Here is a 15,900-nt window from a genome sequence, read left to right as displayed (position 1 = left end):
GTAAGCCTAAGTTCAAAGGTTGTATTAAGAGAACAACCACTTCTAAAGGCATGGCCAGGCTGTGTGCGCCTGCCAATGAAGATGCCACCAGACTGCAGAGTCTGTATTGCCATAGCCTAGATTAAGGTTCAACTTGCATTTATTTGTTATCATATGAGCTGGCTTCTTCACCTCTTAACTTTCTTCAGAATAAACTAGTTTAGAAAGACAGTGGATTAGTTCCTCAATATTTTATCTGGGAGGATGTGTGGTGCTTATAAAGGGGTTATCATCATATTAGACCTAGTTTTACATCCCAAGCTCCTTTATGTAAAGATATCCAATGGCTGGAGTTTTATAAATAGATTGCATTTTTTGTCCTCAAGTGGAAACTCATTCTGCTCCAGTTGGCAACAATGAAAAAGTCAGTGCACACATGCTAAGATATATTGTCAAATAGCTCATTTCTACTGAAAGCACATGCTAAAATACAATCCAGAATGCAACAGAACATGTTTAATATAACTGTTCAAAAGTTCTTATAAATATACTGCACAAAGATCATTACAGATGTTCCAATAGAAGATAATTTTATTCTGTTTCATTTCCAATTGATCTAGATTACAATGTGGGAGGATTTAATTCAGACTCTTTTTTTATTTATTATAGAGTCATGCGTGCATCTGCTCCTGGATGGAAGGACCCTGAAATCATTGGAAAGCAGTTGTTAATTATCTCGTGTGATTCAAACTTGGCCACTTTGCTGTTTTCCAGTGAGTCAAATATGCAATTCTTGAACACCAGAGCTCAGTGTCCACAGAAAGAAGACCCTGAAAAGATAATTTTGCTCAGCTTACTCTTGTCATCCACAGAGAGACCTTCTACATCAGGATAAGAATACAAAAGTCAGTGTAGTCTTATATCTATAGTAAAGTTTGTAAAATCCTTACATCTGTCTGATTTCATAGCTGTTTAAAAGTATTTCATACAGGCTTTGTGGTTTTTGTCTTTTATTTTCTATCATTTTATATTGTTTGATACGTTAATCCAGAGATTCAAGATGAAATGAACAGTCAGATGGCCAAAATGTGATGTGAAGAGGATGTGGTCAGATAGTGAATATGGCCATTTTCTTCAGCTAATAATGATAAGATCATCAGCTCTTATGATTTTTTTAATATGGCAAATACTCAATTTTACAGCTAAAAAGTTTATTTGCTTATTTTTTTGTACTTTATAATTTAACTATTTAGTCTGTGTGTCTAAGTTTACATTCATTAGAGTATTCATTGTATTTTATCATTTTTTGGTCTATACTGTATTTGTGAATATTTGTGTTACTATTTTGCTTAATTTCTTAACTATATTTCCTTGTTAAATCTATTGTTTATATTTTTTCTTTTTGTGACATCATCGCAGCACCATTTTGTTTGCCCATTCAATGTGGCTGCTAATTTGTATAAAATTTTTCATGGGCATCACTGTATTATCTCTCTATTGTAAAAAAAAAAATCCTGGGAGATAAAGATGGGAGACAAGACGTGATCTTCACGTTAAGATCACAGAAGACACTTAAAAGACCCACGAGACAAAAGAGAATGGCCACGGAACGTCTCGCGGGGACCTTAAGCATGAGACTTTGTACCAAGAGATTGACCCAGGACCATCTCATGATGATGTAGAACATGAGATTCTTGCAAGACACACCCTACTTACAACCAATATCAAATAAGACCACGGGCATCAAAACATTCAGTCGTGTGAAGGATTTGAGCACACACAGATCCAGGGTCTCAGCATATATAAAGCATATAAGGACAATACAATATAAATGAAACGTCGACGACTAAGCAAAGAACAAAGCAGCGCGGAGAAAAGAGACTCAAAAGCGTTGGAGAGAAAAAAGAGCAAAAAAGAAAAAGAATAATCTAGGTGCAAATTCAGAAAATAAGGAAAGTAATTATCAGCCCGGAACAAGTGGAATTGAAAAAAAGCACTTCCAATCGGGCTCAGAATTAAAAGACAAAGTACAATTTCATAAAGACGTTCACAAACGTTGGCACCATACACATGCAGAGCAGGTTAGAAATTATGAAAGCAGTGGAAAAAAAAAGGTGCAATATACATGAGGAGAAACTTAAAGAATACGAAAGTAGGAAAATTAGAAATTATAAAAAAAAAAAGTAAAGATCACAGTAGTGCAAACAAACGGAAATTATTACTCAAAAAAGGGAAAATAATTACCACGGACTAGGTTTTATTGAATTAAAAGCTGGATAAATCGAGGTCAGAAATAAAAGACAGAGTAGAAAACAAAGTAAAACGTCATAAAGAGGTTAAAAAACAAGGGGGCCAAACACATGCAGAGCAGGTTAGAGATAATGAAAACTGGAATTCAAAAGACTCAACAAAAACTTTTGCGCGAAACACATGCAGAGCAAGATACAGAATATGAAAGCAGAAAAAAACGACAGTGTCAAAACAAAGAAAGTAAACATCACATTAGCTGAAATAAAGAGAAATTATTACTCGGAGAAATAACGAAAAGGCGAATAGAGATCAAATATATGGACATAGGTGATATGTCAGAAGTATGTAAATATTGTAAGGCTTTGAAGTTTAAGTCAGAGAATTTCAAAAACGTGGTTCACCTCACATGCATTTATTGGTTACTTAGCAAATGAAGTAGATCACTTGTCTGTGTTGAAACTCCAAACAGAGAAACCTAACCTGAATTATGGTACAAAGTCATTAAACACATGTCTCACTGACTTCATTTAAAAGATTCAGCATATTGGGACTCGAAAGATTCCAAATATTGTTTTTACAGAAGTTCTGAAATAAAAGTGAAAGTAATGAAATAGCAACAATTCAAAGAAAAAAAATCTTAAAAGTGTGTATCCGGAAAACCAAACACGGGAGTTGGCAAGCGAAGCGAGCAGGGGGCAAAGCCCCCTAGTTTACAGTAAGGATGACTACTGCTAGTCATGTAAATTAGATGTGTGATGTTAACACATTGCCACTACAAATGATTGCAGCACACTTATAAAAGTGTCCAAACTTTGGATACTCTCAAAGGAAAGACTTCACTATCTTAATGTGTTAGTTAGATCTTTAAATTCAACATATTTGATTAGAATTTTGTTATTGACTTTCTTTCAGTCTATGATTTATAAATTATTTGTTAGTTTTAGGTGAATTTGCATACAATGTGAAAAGCACCTACTGTAATAACCATGTCCGTTGTATGTCTTTCTGTCTGTCTGTGCCTCTGATAAAGGAGGATTTAATGTTTTCAGGAAAAGTGAACTATAAACAACATTATGATCAAAGAGACACAAGCAACTTAATGTGATTTTTCTTCAATTCCCCCACCCTAATATTGCATTTTTAGATTTTAACAAGTGATTACAGATTGTTCTTCATGTGGGCATGTGTCTTTTTATTTTTCTTATGGGTGTGTGTCCTTTGTCCATTTTTTTAAATGTAAAAGTCTGTAATGGAATAAAAACAGAAAGACTAAACTTTGCATACTTTTAATTTAACAAAATTGTACAGTTACCTATGAATTTAGATCAAAGGAAGTATTCATAACACTTCATGTTTAAAAAAGAGCAAAATAACTAAAAGCCAATGTGAAGGCTGAATCTGCTTCTTGACTACACAGTTCTACTTCCAGGTTCTCCCTTTTCCTGTATTTTTAGGGAGGTTTAGGGACATTGACAAATCTGTCTGAAACAAAAGCTTTCCACTGTTGATTAAAATTGGCAAACACTAGCATTAAATGTTAAATATGTTTATTTTATTATTAATAATTTGATAACTTCTGTCTCTGTTCCTCAATGAAATATTTTCTGCATTAATCTGACAAATTGTTAAACATTTCTAAAAATGATGGTAAACTAAAAACATTTACCAAAACTAACATTGATTGATTGGACCTCGGAAAAGGATACACATACTCTGCAGAATTCTTAATGGGAATTGAGGGAGGAGGTGAGAAAGAGAACACTCACCTGCAAAAAAACCCCTTGGTTTTGACTCATGTTTTCTAGGCAGTTTCTGTTCTGGCATGGATCACATCAAAGAGGTGGGCAACGAGAGGGTGGAGTTATGTCAGACCTCATGTAAGCATAGGGAGACTTGGAATTGGTGTGTGTGGTGCACTCGAAAGAGGAAAACGAGGTGGGGCAGTTGAGACATAAATAAAGTCTCACAACTGGAGCACTGTATGATGAAGTGAAGCGGTGGAAGTGATGAGAAACCAAGGACCACTCCTTTTTTTAAGTGCCAATTTGTACCAATTTTTATTGTTATTATGTGTGTGTGTGTGTGTGTGTGTTCCCTCACATGTAACCTGAGCGCTGCTTGTGTATCAGATAGGTTGTGAACCAGCAGCTCCAATCAATAACAATATTGGTATAGAACTACTTTTAAACCAAGCAACAACTGAAGAAAATTTTGGGTAATACATATTAAACAAAATTATGTGAAATAATTTAAAAACAATCTTTTTAAAAAAAAAAATCAGCCTTGGCAGGGCTACTGCGGACCACGGAGCACATCATGGTGACACACAGTTTAATAAACCCAGCTGTATTATACCCATTAGCCTGAGGAGGGGAAGGATATGTTAAATTTCAATCTTTGATGTAAGTTGCTAAATTCCAACACCATTTGCTGAAATCTGTCATGATTTAGCCAGGACTCCATCCCTGACTTTTTCTTTTCTTTTAACTTACTTATTTTGTTGTTTATTATGTTTTTTTTATGTTTTATGGCATTGAATGTTTTTCTTTTCTTTTTGTATTATATATTACTCTTCAATGTGTATTGTTTTGGTTATCAATGACTAACTGTGCTACCTGTCTAAAATGGGTTGAAATTTAAGTAGTCAACAAAGAACTCCTATTTTTCATTTGATACATGGGTTGTACATTTGGTCTATTATAAAAATATATATATCCAATCCCTTTCCTTTGTAGACCACGGACCGCTCTTACAGTCAAAATGTTTTTCTGGGTAATTGCCGTGGTTGTTGGTATCAGATTGGCCTGGTTTAATGGCTCTAGCCTTGTCATATCAAGGCTTTGGTTTCCTGATGTCTACGTCGATTTTTTGTTCAGTCATCAATTAACCACCACATGAAGTTATCAGTCATTAGCAATACAGCTATAAACCTCATTCATATGGCCCAAGCAGATTCAAGAAAGTTGCTACCACGCTGCTGTTGCTGGCATATAATGTTGGACAACAGAATTGGTCAATTGTCTTCTTTATAGAGACTTACTTGGTATTTTTAGTATAATTTTTTTCACTATTTTAAAATTTTTTTCCTAACTTTAGCAACCTGATGGACATACAGACACATACACCTTTCATTCGGATGGAGTCTTTATTATTATCCATCCATCCATTTTCCAACCAACTCAATCCGAACACAGGGTCACAGGGGTCTGCTGGAGCCAATCCCAGGGCACAAGGCAGGAACCAATCCTGGGCAGGGTGCCAACCAACCGCAGGACACACACAGACCCACACACCAAGCATACACTAGAGACAATTTAGAATCGCCAATCCACCATGTCTTTGGACTGTGGGAGGAAACCCACGCAGACACAGGAACAACATGCAAACTCCACACAGGGAGAACCCGGGAAGCAAACCCAGGTCTCCTAACTGCGAGGCAGCAGCGCTACCACTGCGCCACCACTGCGCCACCGTGCCAATGTGGCTGCAGGTGGCCTGCTTATTGCCTGAGAAGCATTAGCTCCTGTTTGTGTTGTTCAGCTCCTCTTTCCTTGATTAATCTTTTGAGATTTTATAAGTCCTTGCTTTGACACTTTAGGTTTTGGGATATTTTTGTTCTGCCCTTGGTTTCTGGTTTTTGTCTTGTAGATTTGGATTTTGCTCACTTCTGGGTTGCCCCTTTGAGGTATCATTTTATTATCTCATGCTCCTACATACTTCTTGTTTAGTTTTTGAAATCCCTTTTGAGTAAATCTAGTTATTAGTGTAAGAAACCCTGCTTTGTTCTTTGGAATGTGGGTTTATACGGCTCCCCTTACCCTTTTTGGAATTTGTAGGCCTGACCTTTTTGAGGGTGCAATCCCAGACCTGCATGGGGTTTCTGGGACAGACCTACTTTACATTTTTAGGAGTGTTTGGTAGTTTGAGGTTTTTCTTGATTTTGGGCCCAAATGTTATAAAATAAAGAGGCTGTCAAATATTTTTTTGCAAAGCACACTGGTCTTTTTGAATTTGTTTTATGACAGAAAATGCCCTCTTCTTTTCAGAATTACAAATTTTTAAATGCTTTGGAAAACAGCAGCCAGCAGTAAAAATTAACAAACTTCAGACCCAACACTCTGAGGATTATCCTGGAAATCCAAACTGTTGTAAGTGACTTCTTAATCAGTGCTGTTTAATTTTTAATGTACAACCAAGCACATTCACATCTGCCAGGCCAAATAGAATTTCTGAGCTCATTATTGATAGACAAACACTTGGAATAGACCTGTACCCTTTATAATAGTAATCAATTCTGTTACAGCAATTTGAAGGACTTCTTACCGGAATTCTGAGCCATAACTAATGGTTCTGAGAGGAAGTCCATGTAAACCACATTATTAGTAAATTTTATATTTTAAATAAGGAGCTAAAATAGTTAATAGACAGAGACATTCAAGACAAGGGAAGTAGATGTAACTAAACAGTACTTATATCTGTAAGCCATAATAGTCTGTCAGAAGAATTTAATAATTTAATGTCAAATAATGATTTGAGGAAGACTTTGGTAGAAATAATAAGCCTAACACTGAGGTTAGGTGCTCATAATATTGAAATGTTGAAAGAAAGAGTGGAAAGAAACCAGTAAGTCCAGTGCCACTCAGGGTACAAAGTGAAGGTTAAGACAAATGAGCACAGTCACATCAATGATACCAGAAACAATTGTCAGTTCACCACATGAGGGTAGACTTAGAGTTAGTGGCAGCAATAAACCCAATACCAAAAACAGCTTGATGTCCTAGTCCATCCATCCATTATCCAACCTGCTATATCCTAACCACAGGGTCACGGGGGTCTGCCGGAGCCAATCCCAGCCCACACAGGGTGCAAGGCAGGAAACAAACCCCGGGTAGGGCGCGAGCCCACCTTAGTGATGTCCAGTTCTTTTCACCTAATTCTTTACACATCAATGTTTTAATAGATTTAAATGCTTTAGTGGTTCACCTTTAGTACAAGATCTCTAAATTTCTAAAATATCTATTAAATACTAAATTAAAATCCAAACAATAGATGGAGGCCATATTGTTAGCAGATTTTTAGAATGTATTATATCTTCAGTACATATTTATTATAGACTGATCTCTACTGAACCTTATTTTGGCTTCCTATGGTTGCAACTGCCTGGAGTACAGATTGTTTCTTGTAATTGTTTATTTGATATCATTCTTCTAACCATTATGTCATGTGTTTCTGCTACTAACTCTTGAATGCAAAGGTTTCTGAATGGTTTTCAGCAAAAAAGAGATAACTGAACTGCTACTATAATTGTGCATAATTCTGCTATTAATTTACTCCCTGGAACACAAATACTTAAATTAAGCCTTTACACATTACATTAGAGAGACAAAACTTAGAAAGTGGTTTTATTTGTCTGCCCAATAGCCCTGTTGTTGCAGGTTTCTTCTTTGTTGAGTAAATACAGTAGTAAGTACATTTGTTGTGTCCATGCATTGATTATCAAGAACTATTAGAAAATTACAGTTTTCTTAGACTACAGAAGTCAGCTGGCATCCTGGCTGAGTGGAATGGTTCCTTACCTGGCCGGGAAGCCTTTATAAAGGGAGAACATGGGTGGACAGACATCCATGCTGAGTTGATTAGTAGTACCTTTCCCAGTCAGGAGGTCACTATAAAGAAAAGACTAAAGGAGACTGTCTCCTGGAGCAGCAGTATCTGTCAGGTATGGCTCCTATTTGGGCACCATTTGGACTGCATGAGAGTTGTAGCTTGGTGGCAAGTCCTGTTGGAGCACTTGTTGGTGCTAATTGGTGGAGCTGGTGGGGGCAAGCTGCCCTGTCACATAAAGGTTCCAATTGACCTAGAAATGCTTTCAGGTGGCAATTCTGTTACACTGGAAGTACTCCTGGGTTTCTGGTTGAAAAGCAGCTGCTCTGCCTCACCTAGTCAAATTGGACAATGGTGGATGGTCAGTGCTTGCCTGGGAAGGAGTGGAGGAGGAAAGGAATGTAAAGAGAATTGTATCTGCTAATAGTTGAAGAAATCTCTGTCAAGGTATTTCACTTAATAAAATCAGTTTATTTAGAAATCTGAACTTTGTATCCTCTCAAAGTAAAGACCCCATTTAAAAGAGAATAACAATGGAGACAGTAACATTGCACAAGGAGAGAACATAACAAATACCTTGCTTCCCATTGGGTGAAGCTTCATATTCAGTAGTCCCCCGTCTGACATAAAGAGCACCAAATGCACTTACCAACCAACATATACAGTATATCAGGCTACCTTTCTTCTTCACCTTTCACCTTCTTCACTTTTAAAGCTCAAATGAGCACTTGCCAAACACTCAAACTCAACTTCACACTCAATAGTGCAATGGACAGAAGGGGCTTTAAAGTTCTCCAGGCATTGATCACAGGCACCAGTTCTTCCTTAAAGTACCAGGAAGACAATAAGTCCCATGACCTTTATCCTGGCTGAAGTTCATTATTTTTGAGTATGGGCTCTTTGAGAAAAATAGGCTTGGGTTGATTGCCATATGTCAGGATATTTTTTAGGACTGTTTTTACATTTTCAGAAGTATTTTTCATTACTGAAAATACTATAATTGCATTAAAAAGGTGATGTGTATACATGAAGGCCCCTTACAGTATGTGAACAGAACCCTGAAAAGGTTGTCATTCTGGAAGCTAATTATTGCTGGTTGTTTTCAATAAACTTCCAAAACCAGTCAAACAATACCCAATTCATAAATGCAACTTTTCCTTCTTCTTGAGTCAACACAACTCAAGTAATCTGAACATTTTATTTGACTCTTCCTTTATGAAAGTGTCAAGTTTAAAAGCTGTAAAAAAAAACTTTTTAATACCAATTGCGTTTATGGTTAAAAGATTTGTTAATTGTGATTTCATCTTTAACTTTGGTGTTAAAATTAAATTAATATAAAAAAAAACGTAAAAAATACATTACACAGACAATTAGTTTATGGGTTCTTATTCCCAATTAATTAATGATGGTAGAATTTACTGTTACAAACCGTACAGGTTAGCAATCTTTCCTTCTGACCGTTATTTGACAGCTAAATGTTTGGCAGTTCATTTTTAACTGTAAAATCATAGTAAAAATGCTTTGCAGTGTGAAACATGTAAAGTTTAGTAACTGTTTTTGAACTGCAACTTTACATGAAATGCACTTGGCAGCTTACCTCTCAATGTGGTTGATCTGATGATCATCATCAGACTACCATTTTTTCACCAGATCAACACAAAACATTTGTAAAATAGGATAGGACACAAACAAAGGTGAAGAGCTACCTTGGTGATCCTGTATAACTGGATTTGCAAAAGTAAAGAAAATATGAAGTAAATGTGGAGTAGCATTTTCAGATTGGAGTTCTGAAGAGGAACTGAAACAAGATGGCCAATTTCTAGGTTATGAGTTCAAGTGGCAGGAAGGGGAGGGTTTAAGCAGACAGACAGACACAGAAGTGACACCAGCAACAGAGATGCGTCAGTCTTCTGTTTGGCAGAGGGAAGAGAGGAGAAGGCATTAGTACTCAGTGCTAACACCTCCATGTAATTACCATCATCAAAGCCCTTTAGCTGTCTCCCATGCGCACACCAAGTGACACACTTTACTCATAAAGAAGAAGATGAAAAATCACAATCAGCGCAAAACAGAAAAAGGGATATTACTATTGATCAAAGAAGTTTTTATAAATAACTGAAATGTAGTGTAGTTAGTTTCAGAGCCTGTTTTGCAAACAACGAGAGCAAATCAGAACTGAAATCCTGAATGAGATGATAATCACTGTGAAAATAATTTTTGCAAACCAAGTCTCGGTCACCAATGATACTAACACATCTGCCTGTGGAATGTGAGAGGAAAACTGGAATACACTGAGGAAATCCACAAACACTGGAGGAGGAATATCCAAGAAACACTGACAATGACAGACTCCAAATCTGCTAACTTTTGCGACACCCTACCATCTGCTGGTTGTGATAATCTTATCATAGGTAGTTATATTGTTTATTTTTTTTGAAGCTATAATGAGTCTTTTTGGTGAAAACTTATCTGTTGCTAGCCACCTACAATTGTAATAGCTGGCAGTATGAGGTTGCCACTTTTTCTATGTCTTACTCAATTTTTTAAAAATATTTTACTTTAATGTTTAGGAGGGCTACCTAGAAGTTCACTCACTAATTCAATTTAAAGACCATATTATTCAAGTTCACAATCAATCAATTTACTGTGAATGCCTTTGGAATAGGGAAGGTGGAGAACCTAGAAGGCTTGTCTAGCACAGCACGAAAAGTCTAAGACCAGGCAGCAGAGGAAGTTTGATTTACTTGTGGTGCGCCATAAACATCAGCATACGATAGGGAGTGGCCTCTACAGCCAACAGAGAGAAGAATGCCAGAAACAAACCGAGGATGTGGACAAGTGGGTGAGGAATGTGTCTGACAGACAACTCACCCAAGCAGAGAAAAACTTCCTTACTAAATGGTTAAACTTTGCTGTCACACCAAAACAAATCCCGCTAATGGAACTGATGACAGCCACAGAGTCAGCAATCAAAAACAACAACATTGCAGATGTGGAAGCGGAGCAACTGTGGATAAAAGTTTCGGCATGTCTCAGCAATGCTAAGCCCCCTGCACCCAATATCAGCTTTGAGGATAGGAAGGCTCTCATGGCACTCAGTAAGGACGACAACATCATCATCCTTCCGGCAGACAAGGGGAGTTATACATTGTTGCTAGACCAGGCGGACTATCATGAGAATATTTTGTCTCTGCTTAGTGACAAAAACACTTATGAACCCCTAAAACGAAGTCCAGGTAAGTGGTTACAGGAAAAAGGTGATAGATTGTCTCAAGCAGTTAGTGAATGACAACGCTATTGACCAGATCTCATACCACAGATTATACCCAGGAGAAGCTAGAAGCTAGAAGTCTGTATGGTTTACCAAAGATACATAAACAGGATGCACCGTTAAGACCCATTGTCTACATGACCAATTCGGCTACATATAACATCTCAAAGTTCCTGGCTGCTGTCCTCAAACCATTGGTAGGCAGCTCAAAACACCATATTCAGAACACTTTTTGTGGAGAAGGTGAGAAATGTCATTATGGAGGCAGATGAAACTATGCTTTCGTATGATGTTTCATCTCTATTCACTTGAAGCAGTGGAGGTGGTCCGTAAGAGATTAAAGGACAACCCCACACTCTCAGCACCGTCTGCTCTTGGAACTGTCTTCAATCCACATATTTCATATACAAAGACCAGTACTACAGGCAGAAACATGGGTGTGCCATGGGTTCCCCAGTTTCACCTATTGTGGCCAATCTGTATATGGAAGAAGTGGAAAAGAGGGCACTATTATCCTATCCTGGAACACCACTGAGCCATTGGTTCAGGTATGTGGACGACACCTGGGTGAAAATCAAATCTCAGGAGGTACCACAATTCACTGACCACATCAACTCAGTGGACAAACACATCCAGTTCACCAGGGAGGACATGAAATGTGACAGACTAGCTTTCTTAGATTGTGAAATTGCCATCAGCAATAGGGAACATTTGAAAGTTAATGTGTACTGTAAACCAACGCATACAGATAAGTATTTAAGGTTTGTCTCTCACTATCCACTAGAGCACAAAATAGGTGTCATCAGGACTCTACAACACAGAGCAAACACCATACCCACAGACACAGCGGCCAGGGAAGCAGAAGAACATCATATCAAAAAGGCCCTGAGTAAATGTGGTTATCCCAGCTGGACTTTTGTCAAAGCAGGGAAGACACCTAAAGAATGCGCTAAGCAATCCAGGAGAGAGGAAGGACAACCGCTGCCTAAGCGAAAACCATTGGTGATCCCTTATGTGTCAGGAGTATCGGAACAGCTGACATGCATTTTTTCAAAACACCAGGGGCCTCATGTATAAATAGTGTGTACGTACAGAAATGTTGCGTAAGAACCTTTCCACGTTCAAATCTCGATGTATAAAACCTACACTTGGCGTATAGTCACGCACTTTTCCACAGTACCTAATACCCTGCCATACGCAAGTTCTCTGCTCGATTTTGCAGATTGGCGGCACCCAGTACTGATTACAGTAGCAGTGCTACTGTTCCTGTGTGGTTACCCTTTATTTCTTAGAAGCACATTTCTGACGCGGCTTTATAAATACACTGAAACTAACTACATATTGTTTATTAGTGTAATGCATCTGATTGTAATTAACCTGTAACAATATAATGGCCCAGGGAATAGCCATAGTATTCAAAATATCTTAACTGCTTTAGCGTTGTAACTCTGACTGCAACTTTTTTTTTCCTTCTTTCACCTGCTCCCGTTAACGGTTGCCACAACGTATCATCTTTTTCCATATTACTCTCACTGCACCATTCGGAGTATTTATATTCACTGTATCTGAGAGGGGAGTCACAGCAGCAGCTGATCAGAAAGAAATTTATCGGTATTACAGCATCAAGCCCACTAAGCCTCAGCCACGGCAAAACATTTCAAAGCCTTTCCTGTACGAACGTCGCGGTTCAGAAACAGTTTCATCCCAAGAACTATAAACGCACTCAATCAATTGCTCCTTGTAGAACTGTTTGTACTTATAAGTACAATTACCCCACTGTAAACTTGCACAACAGTTATAATATTGCACAACCTGTGTGTATTTACATATGATGATGATATCATTTTTAAGAAGAAATGCCACAAAATTGTTGATTATTTTACACAGATAAAACTTTAACTTCATTTAAATAATCTGTATTGTTAATAATTAAACATGTGAGGACACGGTGCCGCAGTGCTAGCAAGTTCACGTATTGTCCCTGTCTTGCGTTGTATATTTACTGAGGCTGGCGTGACACTGGAAGGATAGACGGATAGAATAATTAAATACGTACTATGAAGTATCAGGGATGCCAGGGGCGACGACCCAGCCGGGACGCCTTGGAGGACCGGAAAAGGACGTGCACCCACCTTGGACCACGTGGGGGCCGCCACCCTGGTTGCTTTGGTGGCCACAGGTATAGGGCTTTGAAGCCCCACCCTGTAGGGGCCCATGGTCACCGCCAGGTGGCGCCCCAAGGCCTTGGGAATCCTGGACCTCAGCAGTTCCGCCACACCAGGAAGTGCTGGGGAAGAGAAGCAGCGACACCCGGAGTGCTTCCGGGAATACAGCCGGCACTTCCGCCACACGGGGGCATATCGATGGGAGATTGCCGGGAAGCATCTGGAGCACATCCGGGTGTGAATAAAAGGGGCCGCCTCCCTTCATTCGAGGCTGGAGTCAGGAGAGAAGGAAGGCCAGAGTCGGGTGGAGGAGGACAAGGTTGCGAGAGAGGAGTGGTGGTGCCAAGGAAGAGAAGAGTGCTTGTACTGTACTGGTGTTTGGGACTGTGTTGTGGCTGGGAGGAGTACGGGGAAGATGTGCCCTCCAGCTGAAGAATAATAAAAGTCCTTTTCTTTTACACGTGCATCCCGTGTCCAATCTGTGACGGGTCAGGCGCTATATAGCGTCTTATCACAGAAGATATTTTAATGTTCCTTAAAAGTTTTGAAGAACCGTCGTTGTAAGCTTATAGATGGCTTAACTTCTATTACAGAGCTGATTGTGTGGCGATTGGGTATTTGGGGTAAGAAAAGTAAGGACAGGAATTGGAGGTTAGTGTGTCTGAAAGAGACAGGACTGCTACAATAAATTATTTCATCGAAGGTTGCGCATGGTGCAGCAGCATCTTGTGTGAGACATGAACAATCACTGCGCCATCGTGTTTCCATGTTTAATAACATGCTTTCATTCCAATCATCATGAAAATGATATCACATATACATCTCAGTATTTTAATTATTCAGAGTGCTGTAATATCACAAATGTAATGGATTCTGTGTCCTGTCGGAGAAAGAGAAAGAACAGAAGCACGTAGTGATTCACAAACATACAGCACATTGAAGATCAAATACAAAACAAAGCATTTAACTTGCTACTTTAGTTACGATGGGATTTGAGAAAGTAGTAAATTAAACGATTTTAAGATGAAGTTTATGTTGTTCTACTTTAATGACAAAATAAACTACGTGATTAAAGTGGAAATTTCAAGATTAAAGTTGACATTTCGTGCTTTTTTCCCACTGTGTGCCTATTTTTTTGGTCTGTATCCTAATAATCTCAGACAGTGGGCTATGACTCCCTTTTCACAGCGACTTTGATACATGACTTCTTTTTTATTTCCAGCACTGTGCGATTTTGTGAACGTGAGCTTTCAAGTTTCTCCAACACGCTATGTCACTCGATCAACTTCCTTTTGTTGATTAAACATACTATTTGGACAAATAGTATGTTTTTCCTTTGCTTCCACTTGGTTTTTGCTGAAATTCTTATATTTTACCCTGTGCTTTTCCCATTGTCTTTTCACAGAAGGCTAAGCTTAAGGGCTATTTATATTGATTTGCATATTCAAAGAGGCGTAATTTTGGGAGGAGTTGGGGCGGAACAGCACGTGCGTGCACGCGCGTTACTTTTCACACTGACTGGGATTTATGTAGCGGAAGAACGCGGAAGTTGGCGAGCGCACAGATTCCTGCATCTGGATTTTTCTGTGCATAAGCACATTTCGACTTTTGTGCTTACGTCATGTTATGGTGCGAGTTGTACACACGGCGTTATGCATGAGGCCCCAGGTCTTGGTGGCTTTCAAACCCCAAAAGACGCTACGGCAAAAATTGGTCCACCCCAAGGATCGGGTGCCTCAGCACAGACAGAGTAATATAGTTTACGCAGTTAAGTGCCAAGAGGATTGCAGTGAATTATACATCGGGGAAACCAAAAAACCATTGGCAAAGCGGATGGCACAACACAGAAGAGCTACCCTGTCAGGCCAGGACTCCGCAGTCTGTTTACATCTACAGGTTAGTGGTCACTCTTTCGGTGATGTGATGTGCACATCCTGGACAGGGAAGAACGCTGGTTTGAGCGAGGAGTGAAGGAGGTCATTTACGTGAAAAAAGAATGACCATCTCTGAACCGAGGAGGGGGCCTAAGGGGCCATCTTTCACCATCTTACAATGGTGTGATTTCAGCCATTCCCCAACTCTCTGTGAATGATACTCATGGCCATTGATAAATGGACAATTTGCATATCATTGATCACATGGCCCATTGTTAGTCAATGGTGCTAGTTGCAGTCATTTTCAAAGGTACTGTTTATAAGGTTGGAGAAACCTGCAGTCAACTGAGACTGAGGATGTCACTTGGATGAGTGATGTAATGTATCTCCCGCTGAAAAAAACTATTTCCAGATGAACAGAATCAACTTTGTAGAACATATATATATGGAGAAATATGTACAGTTTAGTGTACAGTCCAGGATATGGACGCTAGAACTATATGACATTAGAGATATCCCTTAACTAAAGTAACATCTTCTGTTCTTGGCTTCAAGTGTGAGCCATATTCTGCTGCCCTGTGAATGTCCATAAAACTCTCACAGCATTAAGGTAGGATGCATGGAAAGAGGGCAGGAATGACACCTTATATCACTGTTATCTGCATACTAAATTATAAAGTTAAATTTGAGCCTTATTTTGAGGCAAACCTTTTAATAGTGATTTTTACTGCATTTGGAAAAAGCTTCATGATAAGAC

At 38.7% G+C, this 15,900-nt stretch overlaps 1 pseudogene; it reads left to right on the top strand.

Annotated features, from left to right (window-relative positions):
* The first annotated feature begins 652 nt into the window (after positions 1-652).
* LOC120541858 lies at positions 653-15,725 on the top strand (annotated as a pseudogene).
* Positions 15,726-15,900: the final 175 nt, after the last annotated feature.

The sequence above is a fragment of the Polypterus senegalus genome, chromosome 1 (genome assembly GCF_016835505.1).
Source record: "Polypterus senegalus isolate Bchr_013 chromosome 1, ASM1683550v1, whole genome shotgun sequence".
In the NCBI taxonomy this organism is placed as follows: Eukaryota; Metazoa; Chordata; class Cladistia; order Polypteriformes; family Polypteridae; genus Polypterus; species Polypterus senegalus.
This window is presented reverse-complemented; position numbering and strand designations above follow the sequence as displayed.